The following is an 18145-nucleotide window of genomic DNA, read 5'->3' as shown; positions in this document are numbered from 1 at the left end:
TATATTAACTAAGGGATATGTTAAAGGGTAAGGCTATTAACTAAGGGATATGGAAAATTTTGCTTTAATATTTTTAATGTAACTATCAAAAGGTTGAAGTAGCTTTTGAGTTTATGTTGGACTAAAAAGTAACCATTGACTCCCCCTTTAAACACCGTATAAATGCAGAGTTCACTTAGTGCGCTGTCCCAGCTCCTGCAGTAAAAGGGCAACTGAGGCAAGAACCTTCCCCTTGCACCTCTTCCAAACCTCTCTTGCAAAGTTTGTATCCAGGCCTTCATTTGGGATATAGCTGGTCAAGCAAGACACAAAAGTTTTGCTGCTCTTGATATGTCACATCCACAGAGCAGCACAGCCCAGTTTGGAAGGCTCCTCTTTGTAACTCAGTGCTGTTCATTATTCCCTTATTGTCTGCCCATACACAAACTGCAAGTAAATAATGAGACAAAAATATGTATTCTGGGACAAAAAAAGTATTTATTTTCGCAGAACTTATGGATTTAATCCTACAGCAAGCTCTGAGGCTGCATGATCATTGTTCCCTTGAAACAGCAACACATAGTTCTTCACTTTCTGTCTGATTTATTGCCCACAAATATGAGCCTGTGTGCAGGTCTTGTCATCTGATACACTTGTTTTAGTAGTCCATATAATATGAATTGACTACCAGAAAATGCATATTTTTTTCACAGCCAGGATGAAATACAAAATATATTTCCAACTCCACCATTTTTCCCCCTGTTTATTGATATATAAAGCCAAATGCTATTACTCTTACTGAAGTCAGTGGCATTTGCTGGGCTAAGGAATGCTTTCATTTACATGAGGTTACCATTGTGCACTTTTGTGACCAGACTAAATGTAGGAGAGAGATTTGAGCAGCAGACAGAGCAAAGCAAGAGGTGAAAGACAAGAGGAGAAAGTAGTGCTGCTGGGTGGCACAGCAGCAGGAGGGGCAGAAAGCATAAGAGAGCTAGAGACCCTTGGAAACTACCCTTCAGGTGTCTCCTTAGGCCCCCCATCACTCAGCTTTAATGATCACCAGCTATTCTGGTCACTTCAGCTACATTTTGCTTCAGTATCCCAGCTGTAAATCAAACATGACAACAGCAGTCCATTTTACCTGGTTGTCATGACATCAAATGAAAGATGCATTCAAATAATAAGATGAGCAACCCAAGAAGTCCATGAGGAAAACAACACTTCTGCCTTTAGCCCAGCACTTAAGTGGGGTGAAGGAAAAACCAGAAAAATACTTACACCTTTCCTTTGGAAAATGGAGTCAGAGACAGGAATGCAGGAGAATGTTGTGTATGCCTCAGGGAAACTGATCTTCACAGTATCCATCACACCATGGCTGTCAGAAAACACTTAAAAATGTCAGGTGAGGACTGCTCAGAGCTTGGGAACTAGGCTAGTCTAAAAGTAAGCTGGTCAGAGAACTGAACCCCACTCAACCACACCAAGAGAGATCACAGTTCAGAGTTACAATTTACTGAAGAGATTACAACAAATACAACAACACAGAAAAAACTGATTTTAATCCCCAGCGTCAGACTACAACCTGGCACCTGTTGGCCAGAGTCATGGTACAGCCCTGGGGAAATTCTGATCCTCCTCTGGATCTGTCAAATGCTGCTGTCCCCAGTGCCCAAGGCAAAGATTTATCCATGCTAAGGTTCAGGTGAGAATGCTCACTACCTCACCCTGGGCAGGAAGTTGCACAAAGGACTATGTAAGCTGTGAATCATGAAATATTTTGGGAGTCCTTGATGTTCTAAGTCATTGCAGCTGCCTGTTCTGCTGGTGCCACCAAGTCCACCACAGTCCATCAGCAGAGATGACCACTCAGGCTGGGTGTAACTGTGCTGGTGCTTTCCCAGTGGGGAGTTATCACAGCTGAGTTATTTGTGAGGAAAAAGAAACGTTAGCCTGCCTTGGAGGGCTTGCCTCTTTCTGTTTATCTCATTTAACATCCAGCTTGTAGCCTGAGGTGTCGGGCGTGCACTGGGCAGCTCCTGCAAAGGACCCATCATTTCCAGTTCCTCAGAAATGGTGTACAGAGGAGTTGAATGCACAGTTTGGTTACACCCACAGAGTGCTAGACCAGCACCCTACCCCTGTAACCAGGACAGGAACAAACTGTCTCCCTTTGCACAGACTGGCTCCCAGGTTGTCAGCATAGTCCCCTGAGTCAACAGTGCCAAGTGCACATTTCAAATATGCAGAAATCAGAGAGATGATGAGGGCAAGATGGCTTTACCATGGGATAGTGATGGTGCTGACGCTTGATGGTGCTTGGATTAGACATGAGTTCTCCATGGTGGTGAGCCAGCAGCTAGGGAGAGACAAACTGACTGCCATCATAGTTCTTGAGTGTATTAATGCTAAAGAGATCTTTGTTTCAAAAACTTCAGCATGCACAAAAGCAAGAGGAGATAAAAACAACACCAAATCACTTGCTGCTCATTTCCTCTGAAGTTAAAAGCCAGAAGCTAAAATTTTTAAATCCTTTGCATCAACATCTCATTAGCAAATGTCTCCAAGCCATTGATATGAATAATAATTTTAATTTCAAATACCAAACTATTCTATGGTTTGATTTTAATTTCTGTATGATATAAAAACCTGACAGAGAGAGAGCACCAGGTAACATGGGTGAGCCAAGGTGCTGCTACAGCCCTGAAAACCTGAGGCTGAGATTAAGAAAAAAAAAGAATAAGCACACATGAAAGTGAGAACACATAGGAAAACAAGAAATGTAGCTTTCAGTTTTAAAGAACACAAGCTTTGTTTCTGGCCCCAGCATTTTTACTTTCGTTCCTGGGACACCCAGAGGTAACTCTGACACAGGCAAATTTCTCTTAATTCTAGGAGTTGCCTTGTACAAGATTAAAATTTATAAGAGGTCTAAAACTTTAAAAACTATTTGTGCAAAATTTGTTCTCTCTTGGGATCTCACTGGGGAAAAGAACTGCCTCAGCAATCAGGAAGGATCTGTTCCAAGATATGTTTAAAGATATTGCTGCGTTGATTTTTTTGTGTTGTGTTTGTTTGTTTATGCCAGATATCATTGACAAAATAGCAAATAACAGTAGGAATCTCCTTCTTGATTTTTGTCTTCTCAGGTTTCCCTGTTTTAGGAGACCGGAGGAACCTTTTATCTCCAGGAACCCTGTGCCCTGGCACTTATGCTTCTAGTGAGTGTAGTTTGGTAACCTAGTGATGCCGGGCAAGTAATTGTGCTGGTTTGAACAAATGGATAGAGAAAAACTTAAAGTAGCTGCAAGGTACTTTTACTAAGAGAATTATTGCACAGAGTAAGGAATTACATCACCCACTAGCAACAAGTAAAAGTTGGATTTAAATATATAGAAAATATGAGTTTGAATATATATACATATTTATATTTAACAACGAAAGTGCTATAAATGTAGCAGGGAAATTACACTACTATTTTTCCAATAAGAGAATAAAGCTCAGAGTCTACAAGTTTATTTTGTGTAGAGTTTCCATACTGTTAAATATACTGTGAAAATAGAAGAACAATCACATTTCACAGGAGGGGACCAAGCCAGCAGGTTGGTTGTGTGTTTACACCACTTAAGTCTCTGTAGTTGGGGCATGCAAATGCTATAAAAATTTGCCAAAGTTTTAAATGCCTTTCTGAATGAAAATGAAAAAAGCTACAGAAAATCAAGCTCAAACTGCAAATGTTTCCCTTAAACTTGTTGATAAAAGCCATTTTCTGGCAAAGCTGAAGAAAAATGTTTCTGCCTGGTTTAAGCAATCCATGGAGAATTCAACAAGCAAAACTGAACTTGTATTTACTTGGGGTCCTAAATTAGCACAGAAGCAGCAAGAGAAAATATTTGAATTTCAAATTGTATTTGAAGCACCTAAAATGTTGTCTTAATACCTGGATGATGGGCATAAGTGTCACTCTGATGTCACTCTGGTGAGCTGGGAGAGATGAAGGACCACGTCCTTCTCTGTCATTGCATTGGCAAAAGGCAGGGTGATCATTTGTAGGACAAGTACTGCGAGCCAGGGAGCTTGGACAATTAGTTGTCCTTCTCATGGATCCTGGCATAATCCCTCAATGCACCCACAAAGCAATCTGACTGCAAGGATGCCCAAACTATTAACATTCAGGTAGTCTTTAAAATCTCAGGTTCACCATCAATCCCTCCTGCATTTTATTTCTATTGAATTTAAGGGATTTTTTTCTGTCTTAGCCTTTTCCTTTTGTGTTTTTCTTTTTCCTATTTCAAACTTAACAAAGACAGGCCAATTACTCATGATACCTGATTAATCCAAGCATTCACTTGGAAAGATCCTGCTGCAGCCTGATAGAAAAGGTGTGATGAATTAAGAGCCTATCTTTTGAAAAACTTCACAGAATGTGAAACTAGAGAGAAATTTTTTTCCAAAGAAATCTTCCTTTTTTAATTTGTCTGTTTAATTTTCACCAGTATTTGTATAGGTCTCTGGCAACAGAGGAGGGTGGAAGGTGGTTGATGTCCCTGTGACAGGATGCCCAGATCAACAAAAACCTTTGGATCTGATCCTGCATTGATCAGATTGGCCTCCTCTTGAGGTAAGGGGACAGGATTTTATTTTGTGTCCTATTTTCTTTTTTTCACTTTCTTAATTTTCTTGTGCAAAGAATATAATCTAATCTTTTCACATTCCTGAGAAGTTTCCTTCTTTCTAGGTGTTCCCATCTGCTCTAGCGTTATGTACTCACCTAGGTGAACTTGCAATGCCATTTTTAATTGTGGTTCCAGTTCAGTGAAACACTCAAGAGTTGAAATGCTTTCCAACACAGCAATACCTTAATGTGCTAATGGCCAACCACTCGTGTTAGAACTTCCTTCACTGAACACTAGTAGCCAAACCAACCAACCCAGAAAAGCAATTTTTGCTAAGGCAATAAATTGCTTTTCACCTTGCTATTAAAATACAGCTAAAAAGCAGTGGTGAAGAATGGCAATAAAATTACATTTTCCATAGTATTTCAGGAGATTTATGCTGATAAGTTTTAACTCTGAAATTTCAAGTTGCCTGAAATTTTTCATTAAAAGTTAGAAGACTGACAGTACCGTCTTTTCACTTGGAATGGCCAAAATCAGAAAATGTTTTTGAAAGGTGCTATTTAATTTATTTTCTTCTCTTCTAAAATTCCAGGTATTCTCATTTCTATGGAAAGGACTTCAATTAAAAGTCTATCTTCTTTCCTAATAATAAAAATAAAACTATCAAGAGCACAGAAAAATGCAGCCCTGAACCCTCTTGCTCAGTGGTGAGATGTCTTTTATTTGCCTAACTTTCTCAGCATGAATGGCTGAAGTCATTTAAAGATGATGATCAATGAAATACTGCTATCCACTTGGTGTTGGAAGGAATTAGGATGTAGAAATTAGAATTTACCAGAGGATAGAATTTACCAGAAATTTAGAGCAAGAACAAAAACAAAGCCAGACAAATGCCAAGTTTTGTATCTCAAACTCACAAGCCCAGACAGAAAGAAAAGCTTTCACAAGGAAATAACCATGCAAAGTCCCATTGTCTTGGTTTTACTCTGTGAGACTGAGAAAATCAATTGCCCTCTGTTTCCAGCATACTTCCTCTCTTTCTACATTGCCCCTTCTTCAGTCAGTATCTCCTAACAGCTGCCACCCAAATAACATCCTCCATCTTCTTTGGCAACTTCCTTCAGGAAATAGAAGTGGCTCACGATAAAATACTAAGTCAAATAGTGCTTAAAGGATTTTGAACCACAAAGGACACAAAACAACTCTCATCTCACTTGTGTGAGTGATGCTTAAGAAATCAATAGCACTCCACCAGAACAAAATAGGTACCACTGAAGAAGACACTTAGTGATCTCCCCTTTATCCTGCTCTGGCTATTCATCAGTTAGTGATACAACCCCTGGCCCTCACTCCTCTGCACTCTTTTCAAGACGGACACAAATCTAAAGACACTTTTGAGAGGCATTATTAGCTGTGCTTCAAAAGAAATGCAGGAAATTAATGTTTTGGGAAGTTCTTGTTTGATTTATTAAATAGTTTGATTTTTTCCTTACGCTGAATTTTTTGAAGGGTGCAAAAGCATATGCTTTGGTTTGCTCCCTTTTTCAAGCAGAGAAACTGAATTCATTCACAGTCCACTCACTTGAAGCAAAAAGCCTGGTTCTTTTCACAGCTCTTTGTCTTGTTTTACAGCCAATTGTTTGCTTCTGCCAACTTTTAATTGCACAGAAAACTTGACGTCTGTGAGTGTGAAAGGAGGTTTTCCATCATTATGTCTGATGGCTGTTCTGCTCCGTTGGTGATTATTCATTTACCTCCCATGTTTGCAGCTCTTGGCGGCCTCTGCTACAAAACTTGCAGCAGTTTGGTGTTATTTCCTATTTGTCATTCACAGAATCATTTGTTTTCTGTTCTAGGAAAACATCAACATCTTAATGCAATTTATTCTTCTGATTAACGAGAGAAGTAAACCCATACGTTTTTCTAGTTTACACCCATTTCATTCAATAAGCTACAGTTGTAGGTATTCAAGAATATTTGAATTGAAATCACACCATGAAATTGTAATCCTCATGTGGAAAAGAAAGCATTTTAGCTGATTAGTCTCACTTTTTCCTATCATCTGCTACAGGAAACAGAGCTATTAGGGAAACGAATTTTGCAATAATCAAGTAAGCTTGGCAAAGCAGTATTTTGTTTCCATGTGCTCACTGTGACCCACAAGGAGGCAGCTGGTTTTTATCTGCTATAAGCAGTAGGTCTGTCATTGGGGAATATAAATCCTGATGTCCTCTTTGTGAATCCCAAGACTATGCCCCAAACAGAGACTAAAATTCCCATTTCCTAACTAGTCCATTTAAAAAGTCCATTTAGACAAATAGTTTTTTTCTGTAAAGGCTTTGGAATGAAATTGTTTCTTAGTTAAGGGTGAAATAGGTCAGAACCAGTCCTGGTATTCACTGAGGCAAAGCCATGAACATCAGTGGACAGATATGTATTTACAGAATATACATTTGATCCAATCAGTACTGGTGAAAGGTATGAGACTGGGATCCCGACTCTCTATGAACTTGGATGATGGTTTGAAGCTGTAAGAGGCACCCATCACCCCACCCTTGGTTTTAGCAGACAGCTTTTCACTTAAAAGGAAGATAATTTCTTTAAGCCTTAAAGACAATGCTTTTTGCTTGAATTTTTAGCAGGAAGAACTTAACTGCTTCTTACTGAATAAGTAATGATTCAATACATCTTAATCAGAGTACATGTCCCTCAGAGACTGAAGTTCTTGGGAAATTTCACCTGCAGCCCACTTATAACACCAGTTTGACAAAGCTCAGAACTTGTTTGGTATTATAAAAAAATGCAGATGCATTTCATCATCATCTCCCTTGTGCTTTCTCTGAAGGACATAAAGTTACCAGCCCAGACCTTTCTGTTAAAAATAGGTATCAGATGTATAATTTCTCACAGCAGTTGTTATTTACCACCTCCCTTCTTGCATGGTCTGATATGGTAGGGAATGGGTTTATAATGTCTTTCTACACAACTTACATAGACCTTGGTGTCTTTGACCCCATTTTTCCATGACAACAGAAATACATATTCAAGTGCAAACTCTACTGAAAAGTTTTTAGAATTAGTGGTAGAAAGATAACTAAGTTTTCAATTTTTTGTTTGTTTTGCTGTGAGTGGCAGAAGATGTCAGGGTACCATGGATATGGTCACCATCAACTTCTGAGTCCAAAGGGCTGCAAGAGAATCTCAGAGCTCAGCAGCCCAAAACTTCCTCAGAAAAATAACCAGTTCTGTATAGTGAACAAAAAGCCTTGAGCTTCAGCTGGGGAGAGTAATAGATTTGCTTCTGGGCGAAAAAGTTCATCCTGCAAAATGTCCCCCAGGACTAATTCTGTGGGTATCAATAAGAGGCTTAAAAATACAAATTTTACCATGCAAGTGAATAATCTGTCACTGGCCTTCCATCAGCTTTGCTGCTGTTTGTGGGCCTCATATGGGTCTCGCTGATATGCAGGGTAAGGTTCCAGTAAATCTGAGTATAGATTCCTAAAAGACTAAATAATTTTATGCAATCATTAACCACCTCTTGCTGCTTGGCATGCTGAAATAATAAGGGTAATTGAATATCACTCTTCTGGGTGTATGCTAATTGCCTGCAGGGCTCTGGAAGGATGTTTCATCCCTGTGCACCACACAGCATTATTGGATAGGTAATTGGCATTATGGGAGCTTTCCACCTTACTCAAGAATATCAGTGCAGAAGGCAAAATGTCAAGTTAGATGAGCAAAAGATTTAACACAGTCTGGCAAGCCCTCTGCTCCTATGGTGCCATGGTGAGCAGCTGATTGCAGGGTATGCACCTGCCATTGTGTAATGAGGTCCTGAGCATCCCAGGTCACTATTTTTAACCTGAAACACCAGCAAAAGCCCCAAACTTCTCAACATGCTAATTTCTATGGCAAACTCCATTAAAAGTAATGTTCAGTTGTGAATTAAAATGCATTTATGCTTAAATAAGAATCAGGAGTGACTATTCCTGGTTTTATAAACACACCATCCCCTGAATCCCTTTAATCTTCTCTGTGTGCTGCTGAATGTCAGGTAATGGAGGCACAGTGTGAGTTCAATTAGTTTAAAATCTTATCATTGTAATTGGGCAGGATGAGCTGTAATATCTTGCCAAACAGGACTCAACACTTTGAGGTTATTTACTAATTTTTTATATTCTTCCAAATGCAATTAATTCCATAGCCGTTAGAAGTTAATATTAATTAATTAACAGGGTTCCTACATAATTGTATGTGAGAGACATGCCCAAATGAGTCCTTTGAGATTGCTGGAAGGTGGGGAGGGGGATTGCTACCATGAATACCAAATCTCCTTGGCAGACTGACTCACCTATAAATGATGCTCAGGGACGATCAGGAAAATGGCCCATGCTAAAGATAACTCTAGAGCATGCACTGCCTCAGCTTAGAGATGCAGCAGATCGTTAAATCAGAAAAACCTTGGTGAAATCAGGGCTCTTGAAAAGCTGTGTACCTCACTGCTTTCATCTGCCTTAAACAGCATTTCACTGACTTCAACAAATTTCTGTCTTCAAACTCTTTTTCACTAGCTTAATATCCTTCCCTACAATTTCAGCTAACTGGGGCTGAAAACTTTCCATGTAACAAGGTATTATTACCTCTGGGACTGTTCCCCAAGGACCCCTGCCCATGCTTGCCAGCATGCTGCTGCTCTGCTTTCTTCCCTTCACCACCAAAATGGCCTCCTCCCAACAAAAGTAGGGACATTGAAGCAATGCTTCTGGGCTGCTGTGCTGGTTGCTCTGTTTTCTTGCAGACAACAATGTGGAAGCCACATAAAATTATATCCCTGACCATCCAGTTGCTGAATTAAAGCTCTGTTGCTATTCTGCCATTAGAGGTGCCACTGTTTATAGCAACTGTAAACCCTGAATGCCTGTGCTTATCTCAGGTGCTGAACTGCCTTTTTTAGCTAGAAGAGACTGTTGTGATCCTGACCAATTTTCTGACTTTGTATTCATTGTGCATGAGCAGGGTACTGCTGTTATGATCAAACTTTCTTGGAGCAGGAATTCATTCGATGCTCCTGACATGGGCTGTCTAGGGAGCCTGTGCTTCGGCAGGATGAGTATGTGAATGGGGCTCCATCAATAGCCACTGATTTTTTTGCAAGGACATTGAGCACCTCTGAGAGTCAGAAAGCATGTACTACCTAAATAAATTCAGAATAAACTAGAAATTTGTGGGTTTTGATCAAAATACTAGCTATAGGATATGACAGGCAAATCAGATACCTTCCACATGATAACTGTAATACAAACAGGTTTGAACCAGGTAAGCAAAGAGATGAAGTGAAATTTCTTGTCAGAAAATTATTTCAGTTGAATATTCATTTTTTAGCTACAATTTTATGTGAAGGTCCCCTGCTGTTTCTGCTGGATTCTGCTTTGCTTCTGTCCTTCACTCCGGGACAGGATTGTTATAGACAATTAAACACATATCCAATCTGTGCTCCAGAGGCTGTGGCAGCTGTACCTCAACAGAGGGCGAAGGCAGAGCAGATGGATAGAAGGTGAGTGCTGTCAGTCCATTGGGATTGAAGATGCCACAAAAATGCAAACAGGACCTATAGTTTATAAAATAAAATAAATGTCTTGACAGCCTGATGAAAGACTAACTCAGAAACCCTCATTCCCCCAAAAGTTAAGATCAGCTAAGATTGATATGGCTGCACTGTCAAGTGCTTCATCTTTTTTTCCTTTTTTTTTTTTTTTTTTTTTTTTTTTTAATGAGGAACCAGACCAATCTAATCCGAGTGAAGAAAGTCACCTTCCCTGGTGCTCCATTTAATTTTCCTCAAGCAATAGAAATGAAAATGAAAATTCCATTTCAAAAACATGAAAAGAGGAATATTCTCATGAAGGTAGAAAAATACTTCAACAGCCCCATAAGAGAAACTTTAAAACTGTCACTCACATCCGTAAAAAATGAAGCCCTACAAAACAGAATGTTCAAACTCATGTGTGGGTGCTGCAGTTTTCAGTTTTTCCTCCTTCAAAGACCAATAGATACTGCAGTGGCTTAAAAATTCAATAAATGCATAGCAAGGGAACACTTGAGAAAGGAAGGAGAGGGAAGACAGAGCTGAATTCAAGTTAATTTGGAAGACACTTTCAGAAAAGAATATGAACACTGTCCTGGAACTCGCAGTTCCTCACAACAGTCAGCAACAAAAGGAGGTGCTGATGCATGGATCTGTGGCATTCACATTCTCCACAAAAATTCCTTCATCCAGGCTTTTTCTCCTGGGAAGCTGAAAGGCAGCAAGAGAGGCCTCAGAGAAAAGGAAAACCATTATCTCATTTGCTTCTTCTGTGTTGTGCTCATGTGGAATGTGTTTGGAGATTGTTTCATTGGATTCTGGTGTGAGTTGTTTTCACTCCTTGGCCAGTCGGGGCCAAGCTGTGTCGGGACTCTGGAAAGACTCATGAGTTTTCATTATTATCTTTTTAGCATTGTGTAAGTATCTTTTATGTATTCTATAGGATAGTATAGTATTCTTTAATACAATATAGTATAATAAAGTAATAAATTAGCCTTCTGAGAACATGGAGTCAGATGCATCATTCCTGCCTTTGACAGGGCACCCTGCATTTACAATATGGATCAACATTTAAACCCATAACACTTTAAACAAAGTGCTGTTTTTAGCTTTATTCTGTACTTATTGTTTTTCACACAGTATCTGTTTCACATGCACTTGTCCCAATTTCTTATAAACCGGATGATGCATATCTGAAGCAGTGCCGAGTCCCATGAGATCAATGAAACTTTTCACCTTAACCAGAAAGCAGGATATCAGTTTGTTTTCATGCGTTAATCTTTGTGATCACAAGCAAAGCAATCATCTGTGGCAGGGTATGAATTTCCCGATCCCAGTGGAAGTAACTCTTCACCTCACCCATTCTAGCCCAGTCAAAAGCAATGAATTTGGTATCTGCTCCCCTGTCGTTTACTGATCTGCCCTTTGTGTTTATACTACAGCAAAGATTTCCAGTCAGCCAGCTTGACATTTTTCTATGAAATGACTATGAAATGATACAGCTAAAGGGTAGTATGCCAAGGAATGACCAATTCAAGCATGGCAAATATTGACTGAAACAGAATATTTCAGAGTATAAGGGGTCACTTGGATTTTTCCATAAGCACTTCAAACACACTCAGCATTTACATTCTCAGAATTTCCACCTGCTTTACAGCCATGCCTCCACAGCCAGCAGCAAGAGAAGCTCATCACACTGTCTGCTCTGTAGCTAGAGAATTGAAAAAATGGAACCTGCCCAAAATAATTTTTAAAAAAATTGTTTCTACAGGTACATGTTTTTACCCAATTACAGAGAAGTAAAAGAAACAATGGAAATAAATCCTGTGTTGCTGAGGTCAGTGACCTGAAATCACCCAGGAGAGAGGATGAGCAAGGATGGAGGGAGCTGGTTCTCACACCACGATGTGCCCTGAGGACACGGAGCACTGGCACAGTGAGATCAAGACAAAGGCACTTCTAGGGGGCTCTCTCAGGATCCTGCATTCTCCACAGCCAAGGGTTTTCCCTGCAAAGTGTTATTGGAGCTGCCTGAGGTCTCTTGTCAGGATGTCCCCATTAGAGGGTTAATCACAGAAATTATGGGATATATGAGGTAAACTGTAGGGGAGGTTTGTCCTTCCTTCATTTCACAGAAACTTACAGGTATTATCATGTGAAATACTAGGATAAGAGAATGTGCTTTTCCCTTGGAGTATATTGTGGGGAAGAAGAAGAAAATACAGTTTAAGAAAATTTCCTGTTACAATATGGCTACATGCAGGGTAAATATCTGCTTTTTACCAAGTGCAAAAATATTACGATACAGGATAGAAGGCCAGGCCAATGGCAAAGGCAAATTAATCACTAGAGAAGGTAGTATTAAAGGATCTTCTGTGGATTCTAATATTTCGATACATATTTCATGTATATCTTTCAGTCCGCAAGACATAGAACAAAATAAAACCCCAAGAAACAGCAATCTCTATTTGAGCCCATGTGTAGACAGGAGATTTTGATGAGTATGTGAGGGACTTTTTATTAGGATTCTACAAACATCATGGGCTGTAAATCTAAACCCTTTTTCTTCCTTCTACTTTTTTGAGGATTATGAGAATATCTTGACAGAGCTGCTAAATCACACACATTTGGGTGTTCTCTCATAGTTTCTGAAATGAATAGGGCAGGAGATCTTTTTCCTTTTTAACGCCATTATTAAAAATCAGCTTGGGTGGGAAGAACTGACAGGTCACACTCACACCACCACTGCTTCCAGGAGTGGCACAGAGGAGGAGGAAGAGTGCAGCTTTGTCCACTTGTCTGCAGGCAGAGCTGGGGCTTCTGTCCTTAGGAGAGCACGAGGACATTCCCACTTTTTTGGTTTGACATTTGGGGTCCTCTTTCTAGGCGACATCTTTGAGGTTAGGGTGAGGGGCAAAAAGGGTCTTAGTGGACACTGGATTCTGCTTCTCACGTCTAGACATCACTTTGATCTCTCAATTCCATGTTGGCTCGTTGTTTTTAGGGGTTTTTGCTAGGTTTGGTGAGGGGCTTCTTCATTTGCATGCCAACCCCGATGTCCCCTCCTCTTCACCATCCCGGGTGACATCCTCCAGAAAGCAGCAGGGTGTTACTCGACAAACAGGGGAATTCCCAAACATCAACAACAGGTAGTTAATGAAAAACTATTAACAGGTGATTACGACAAGAAACAGTTAGAACTCCACCCTGGCAGCAACTGGCCCAACCTGTGAACTCTGCAACATTTTAAAAAAATGGGCAACTTTTCTACTCATAACAGTTTCTTCTCCTGTTGTATTTTGTCTCACTTTCCAGGTCTCTCATTTCCTTTCCAACCTGGTTTCTCCAGCTACCCTGTTTTTATACAACTAAACAGCAGTTTATCTTTGTGTTCTGCCCTGCCTGCCTGCCCAGATAGGTGGTGGGGCTGGCAGGCAGGAGGCCTGGGCTCTCCTCTGCTCTCTGAAACATGCTGCCAGGTGGCTGAGCAGGATTTCAGCACAATGCCCCAAACATATTTTGTGATGACTCTCAAAACCCCGCTCATATAGAAGCTATTGTGTGGCTTTTTTCAAGCATAAGTCTGTCTCTGGTTTTGCGTCCAGCTGCAGGAGCTGGCATTGCTACAAGCTCTGCTGAAGGCTAGTCCCCACATGCCATGCTGCCATGCTGAGCCAGGGGCTCCCTACTGTGGCTTTGCTCTGTTTTCCTCCCTTCCATTCCCCCTGAGGTGGCCCTGGCCAGGAGTCTGGACTGCCAGAGTCCACAGCACCACTGCAATGGGCACCCACCAGCCTGGGCCCAAAGTACCTAAAACTTGTCCGTAGCTCAGAGGTAGAGGCCAGTCTCTGCTGCAAGGCTGCCCTCAAACCCCATCCTCTGCACACAGGCACGTCCCTGCAGGAGGGCACGACCTGTCTGTGCACAGCAGAGCTCTCCCAGATTGCACTGAGCTCCCACAGCAACCAAAAAGCCATCCCTCACTTTGACACCCACTTTCAGGTCATGATTTTGTATATCCCATTTTTCAGGAATATATTTCCTGAGGGAATTCAGCCTAGTTCAGAATTCCTCCACTGCAGCACAATCTGTTTGAGAGGGGCAGGTGAAGGCTGTTGAAATGGCTGCAGAGACACATGTCCTTTCCCTTTCTTTTTCCCCTACACAGCTACCCTTGTTAGAAAACCACCAGTAAACTGGTGTTTTCTATGACTGCTCTCTCTTATCAGATTGTTTTTCCCTTTAAATTATTTTTAAATGATTTTGCCATTTGGGGAAAAGAAGAAAAAGACAACAGGAAAATCAAATTCTTTACATTATAAATCTATAGTATTTCTGCATTCCAAGTACAGCTTTTGCTGGTATAAGTGTGTCTTATATGGGCTAAGGATGGGAAGAAAGCAAACATATCTCCTTTGGTAAGGCAGCACACAAACTGTCTGTCCCCTAATTTTTTTTACTAGAAAATGTTGGAAGTTGTTGAATGAAACAGTGATTGCACATACACACTTTTTTTTTGTCATTTAAAATGGATGACAGCCAAAGTAGGAGCTGACATTCAAAACCCCCTTAGATTCTGGGGTGATGATGGTGGTGCCAGCATAGAGCATTTCCAGATCTTGTATACATCATCTGCCAGGGCTGGGATTTACAACATTGCAGATTCCTTAGTGAGTTGAGGCTTCAGAGCACAAATATCATTTACATTTGATCTCTTGATGCCGATGTGAACATATGCTGCCGCTTCTCTCATTTCTTCTGAAACACCTGAGATTATGGGGATATTTTTGGCATAATAGCTTTCTTCTAAGAATGCTTGCTTTCAAAGTGAGCATGAAATCTGCAAGTTCCTTTACCAGCATGTTCTAGGCCGTGCTGTAGCATGGTGGGATCAAGTCACCCAATTCCCCCCAGCATCATGCCAGAATGCAGGACAGAATTCAAGTTTCATTGAGGCAGAGGGGGAAGGGACAACAGAGATGCTGATGGTGGGATCTGGAGACCAGGATGTTCATGGTTGACAAGGAGCCCAGTAGTGTCCTTCCAAGATGGTTTTGGCTTGTTAAGGCTCTTCAACATAAATTTCCTTCACATGCTATACAGCTCAGCATCTAGGGCCACATCCTGGGAGCCACAACTGTGAAACATTTTGGGCAGAAAAGAGGACTAGGCCTACCTTCCCATTTTCTAGGCCAGTATTTTAAGCCCTGAATAATTGCAATGAGCACTACAGCTATCATCCCTGTCCTACCACCCTAAAAAACAAGCAGGAGTCAGTAAATTCATTACAAATAAGAGGTGTCTCCTCAGGGATGATGCTATTATGCCCCATATCCCAGGAAGGTTGAGGTGTTTATCAGAAGTTCCCCCAAGCTAGGGACATGCATCAGATTTGCCCCTGACCTCTGATTTTCTATTCAGTATCTCCAGGTGACTCCTCTGTCAGCATGCAGGCGGTATATAGGGGCTGGGACATCAAACAATATAGCTTCATCTGGTCCATAAAAGCCCTAAAACTTATGTGGTTGGATGAAGTTTTTAGTTGGTAATTAAAGAAAAATATTGAGAAACTTCTTGGCGTCTGCTCTGTAGCTGGGCTATTACAACTGCAGGTCACACGCTCAGAAATAAATCTTTGGGGAAAGGGATAGGGAAAAGGACTTTATGAGGCATTAGTAATAAACATGAGGACCCTTTTTCCTCTAAGTTGTCCTCCATTACTTCTAGGTCTTTTGTCTGTGCATATATGCATCAGAATTTTTGCAAATAAAATAAATCACGAGAATTACATTAGCACAAGCACCAGCCGAGCCATACAAGCAATGCTAATGTGATGATTGCTTCTATTTGGTTGTTTCAGTACCTAGAAACAGAATTTGGTGCTCACAGGAGTTTTGCATCTTCGGGCTCTGTGAGATGGCCAAATGAGTGTAAGGACTCGTTTCCTTCTTTGTGCTGGTGGCCTCTGACCACAGCAAAGAACAAGTGGATATCAAAGGTAAGGCATAGTTAAGAAAATGAAAGTTATGTGGGAATGGCATGCACACTTCGTTTAATAACTTATATAAACCAGAGGGTTTTTATATAAGTTATTATATAACTGGGGCAGGGGCAAAAACCTTGTCTCAAGGAAAGCAGAGGTTTAGAAGGGACATTTTAAACCTCTATACATAAATGAAGGTTTGGAGCAGGGAATTCTGCTTTAAAGCAGAACAGAATTAGTGTAGCTCAGCTCCACAGCAATGCTGTCAGAGCTCCCAAGCTCAGCAAAGCATTTGCAGGTGAGATTATGTTTAGGTTTGGGCTAAGGTTTTGTTAATTCCCAGTGGAGTTCATCAAGCGCTTAATATTCTGTTATGTGCGTGTGCCTTACGGAGCACGTGTTCTCAGATGGAAAAGGTGGGAAACAGATTAATTATGCTCTGACTCTTCCCATATGAAAACTTTGGTATAGGAAATGCCCTGCAAAACAAACAAAATAATGTGGTTATTCCTCCAGCATGTAGCAGACTCGTGGAGTTTCTTGCCAGAGGCCGCTGTGAATACTTGAAGCTTATGCACACTGAAGACAGCAGCAGGCCTTGAATAGAGATGTATTCTAGATTACTGAACAGAGAAATTACATCAAGCCTGGAAATATCCTGAGCTACAAATGCTCAGAGCCTGGGGGCAGCAAAGTGCCTTAGATGCTTGCCCTGGTGTCACCCTGCCCTTGGCTTCTGCTTCCATCCACCATCTGAGTGGGGTGTTGGGCTGGGGCAGCCCCCAGTGTGACCTCATGTCACTGCTCTGTGCAGCTGTGCCCTGTGGGAAAACAACTTCATTAGCCCCACTTTAGAAGGACTGATGGAAAAATCCTGCTCAGGTGTAGGATCCAGATTCTTCAGTAGGGAGATTTCTATCTAATTGCTATGATTTCTGTACATCTCTTGTTGGTGATTCAAAGCCATGAAGAATCTCCACATAGTTTTGTGTTTCTCTCCACTGAATTAAAGCACTATGAAGAAACCCAGGTGAAAAGAAGCAGCTGTGGCACCAAAGTATGTACAGTATTGCTCTGTTTTTTGGCAAGTCTGGAATGAACAGTTACCAAGATAGAGCACAGAAGCCCATGGAGAAAAAAAATTCCACAAGTCAAAGAATTTTCCTCAAAACTTCTGTAGTATGAGTCATTTCAAATGGGAGGAGTAGCAGGGGCAGAAATTAAGCAGAAAAGTACAGGAGTAAATGGATACAGACTAGAGAAAAATTATGCTCAGACAAAATACAACAGCAATATTGCTGAAACATACAGACTCTCACCAAAACACTGCAGAGCTTAGTTGGATTCCCAGCCACTCAGGTACACCTCCATCCTTACAATTTACAGTATTGAAAACCCTGATCTTGGGTAGGTTTGCTCTTCATTTTATTTGTATTCCAGGGAGGCATGTGGCACATGAATACAGATACTCAGAAAGGTCTGGTGGTGTGCACAACAGATATTGTCAGATATTGTTTGCATAAAGAAGTTCCAGCACTTATTACCACCCAATGTCTTGAAAAATGAAGTGATTTCACTTTGCCACCTTACACATCTTATTTGAATCACTGAGTCATGTAACGAGTGTCCTTATCCTCAAAATCATGGCATTCTCTGGAGGCATTTTAGTTGCAGCAATGAACCAATTTTTCATTTGTTTCATCAAACACCATGGTGGAAACTGCAACCAAGCACTTGGGCACCAAGTGTAAAGTATTCAACTTGAAATTACTGTACTGGTACTTAAATTTCCACAAGTTGTGTGTATTTTGTTGGATCAATTTGTATCTAAAGGATGCGTGAGCTGAGCAGAGCCTTTCAGAGCACAGGAGGAGAATCAGCCCATCACCTGCCCAAGTCCACTGCTGAAAAAAGGGAGGAAAGGTACATTCATTTCTATATGTATATTTTCTCTTTGATTTTAACATTTTTTTCTAA

This window comes from Geospiza fortis, unplaced genomic scaffold, assembly GCF_000277835.1.
Source record: "Geospiza fortis unplaced genomic scaffold, GeoFor_1.0 scaffold162, whole genome shotgun sequence".
In the NCBI taxonomy this organism is placed as follows: Eukaryota; Metazoa; Chordata; class Aves; order Passeriformes; family Thraupidae; genus Geospiza; species Geospiza fortis.
The sequence above is the reverse complement of the archived record's forward strand: the minus strand, read 5'-3'. Positions refer to the sequence as shown.